Below are 3551 nucleotides of genomic sequence, written 5' to 3' on the forward strand. Positions count from 1 at the left end.
GTGTGGGGGAGAGAGAGGGGGGGGGGTTGAGGGTTTCGAAACAGGGTTAGTAAAGGCATACACACGGGTGTTATCCAAGGGTGGTGGGAGCCCGTGGGTGTTCCTGACGTCGTACTCCCACGAGGAAGAGGAAGACAGCTCGACGGTGGCCGCGCAGACTCGTTCGAATCCGGCCGGTTCCGTCGGCGATGCACGGTTTGATTGGCCGCGTCGGTCGGTGGAGTGGCGACGCGGTTTGAAAGCCGCGTATGCGACGCCGGGCGACGCGACGCCTCGGTAGGAAAACCCGGGACGCCGGTGGCGCGCGCGCGCGCGCGCGCGTTCGTCCGCCGCGCGGGGGCGGCGGAGGAGGAGGAGGAGGGCGCGGAGGCCTACGCGGGCGCCGCGAGTGAGACGCTGCCCTCAGTTGTGTCAAGCTAGGCGATCGAGTAGGACGCTCTTTAATCGTTCCCGCCTCCGAGTTACTCTTCTCACGTACACACACACCTCACACACTCCTCCCACACCCACACACACATCCACACACACACCTCTCTCTCTCTCCTTTCTCTCTCTCTCCCTCTCTCTCTATCTCTCTATCTCTCTCATTTTCTCCGTCTTCTTCCCTCTTCTTCTCTGTGTCCTCCGATTCTCTCCGCCGTCCTTGCGTTCCGGCGAGCCGAGGCTCGAACACCCAGCGAGAGGAACGTGATACTGCACGTGCACACAGACAGACAGACACACCGTCGCGTCGCGTCGCGTCGCTCTCTCCTCGATTAATCGCCGAGCCGCGGACACTGGCTGCTTACACGTTTTCTCCCGTTTTTTCCCTTTTCCGCCTACGTCGCGCGGCTACCGTTTATATATACATATATAAATATATACACATATATATATACATACGCACACGCTCGGTAGAGAAACGTGACGGACCCACGTGAAGATAAGAGATAAAAACGGTGCCGAAATAAGTAATACATAACATTTTCAGTAATCTTACTGTCCCTCCCAACGGCCGCGTGTGTGTGTGTCTGTGTGTGTCTCTCGCAAGCCAGTGAAAGGGGACACCGACGGGGTTCAAGGTCGCACACGCCACCAGGGGAAGTGCAACAGACTGGAGAAGAGAATCCGTAACAGCGGAGACAGAACGAGAAGGAGGAGGGCGGTTGTGGATGAGGAGGAGGAGGTGGAGGAGGAGCAGCAGCTGTGGAAAGGAAAAAAAAAAAAGAATTGCGAGGCCGAGATTTCTATATCAGACCGTTAAATTGCGAATGTTCACCCGAACGTATTTGCGGCGGGACCCGCGAGTGTCCCGATAGTCGTTCGGCCGTGTTGACGACGTACATTCTTCTTCCGAGCGTCGAATTCGTAATCGTAGAAAGTAAGTAAACTTAGGGTATATAGGAAGCGTTAAGAAGTAGCCCGCTAGCTGCGTTGAATAATTCAGCGGGGCAACTCGGATAAGTTGTAGAGTTTAAATCCCGAGTATCGAAGTGGAGGCACACCGGCGGCGCGCAAGGTGCGAGATGTTAAACTACTGTCGAACATTGTATATCGGCTATTAAATATAATCAGAAAATGTATTCGTGGTAGAAGATACCTGAGGTACTAAGTAATTTAAAATGGTACTCGAACTGCGCTAAATTATTAATTAAGCGTAAAAAGCGAGAAAAAGAGAATCGCGTCAAGACAATCAAGCAAAGTAGCAGCATAGGTTCGAAAGCATTTTGGAAAAAGGCGAGAGGGTGCGTATCCATTCACCCTCTGCGGAAAGTCAGTTAGAAAAGAAATAAAACAAAAAGAGTAAAAAGGAAGAATCTTTTTTTAAGAAAAACGAGTTAAATTCGTGTCTTCATGTGATCTCCAGCCTCTGTCAATCTTTCTACTATTGCATAGATTTATGTATATATATATACAGTGATATATATATAAATATATATACATATTATATGTTTATAGACGTATACATACGTTTTTCATGTATACGCGGCTCGCACATATCCGGTCGAATCTGAAACGACAGGCTCGATCGCTTACCCTCTGGCCCGTCTTTAGGCCTCTCTGTCAATCTCCGTGACAATCATTTTCAAGCTAGAATCTCCGACCTCTTTAGCTCTTAATGTAACGAGGGAGAGCGTCTTCGTAGCGCAGGAAAGAGAGAATTTTAATCGATATAATCTAACCTACGACGTTTCAATTAACGCGCGACGGCGAGTAGCGCGGGACCTTCTGAAAACCCACCACTAACCCCCCCCATATCTCCCCCCTCGCGTGAATGCGTACGTGTGCATCGCCTGTGTATATACGATAATTATTCTCGTGTGCCACCCCGTACTCACTAACAACCCCTCACGAAAACCCCACCTCCCCCCTTTGAATCTACTCCGAGACTTATGCTCATGCAAATCTCTGACAATCACTTCTTAACGTTTTTAAACCTCGCACTACCACCTACTGACGTATAGTACAATCTGTGTGTGTGTGTGTGCGTATGCAGTTAAGTAAATTTAATTGTAACCGTCTCACGTCCGGACGACTCGCATTCGGTTCGGAGTATTAGGAAAAAGATTTACTTGTCGGTCGGCCTCGCGGTTACGAAAAAGCTCTGACGGCACCTGATTCGGGGATACCCTCCCCCCCCCTAAGCTTCACCTTAAGAACGACCTGACGCGTTGAATAATCGCGACTGTCTCGAGGAAATCGAGGATTAAATAGCGATAATTAGGCGACTGTGCCTGAAAGAGACAGTCTGGGCATCAACGTGATCGAAAGAGCCCGAGATACGGTCTACGTTCTAAGGAGAATTGGAGCAAGTCCGAGGCGACGAAATCGTAGTCGACGATCGCTGATAATCTGTCAAGCTGTGGTGGCCGACGCAGGATTCGGACAAGACGGAATCTCGACACCATCAGCATCACCAAGAGCGCGCCTGGCCGTTGGAGGAGCGAACAGGCGGCGGCAGATTGTATTGGAGGGTGCATTCGTTGGCGGGTGGCCGGGGGCTGTTTCTGCCTAGCGCCGGGCCGTACGACGGTGCAGCGGCCCAGCTCGGCGGCAAGTGCTGGCTGGCCACGACGGAGACGATCGGCCACCCCGGGGACGAGCCGCGATCCTCCATCACCACGTATTTTCATTCGTACCCGTTCGTCCCGGGTGCCGCGGTGTCCCTGCCACCGCCACTGCTGAACGGTATCAACAACGCGGCGGCGGCGGCCATCACCCCCGGCCTCGTCGGACACCTATTCGCCGGACACCAGGCTTGCAACGTCGGCTGCACCTGCACCTGCAACCCTCATCACCATCACCACCATCAGCAGCAACAGCAGCATCATCAGCAACAGCATAGGCCTGTGGCCAGCACTGTACTCCTCCAGCCCGTAGAACACATCAAAGACACAATGGTGAGCACTTGTCTTATTTGTATCCCTAAGCAATACTGATAACTCTGGAAAAAGCTATGAAAAGTATTAATCGAACGAACGTACTTAATTAACTAGTAAAACTACTATTCACGTATACCTGTTTAACACTAGAAAGACTGAAACTTAGTATATACCTATATTGCCCAAAGC

This window comes from Ceratina calcarata, unplaced genomic scaffold, assembly GCF_001652005.2.
Source record: "Ceratina calcarata isolate Rehan_Ccalc_2016 unplaced genomic scaffold, ASM165200v1 scaffold234.2, whole genome shotgun sequence".
In the NCBI taxonomy this organism is placed as follows: domain Eukaryota; kingdom Metazoa; phylum Arthropoda; class Insecta; order Hymenoptera; family Apidae; genus Ceratina; species Ceratina calcarata.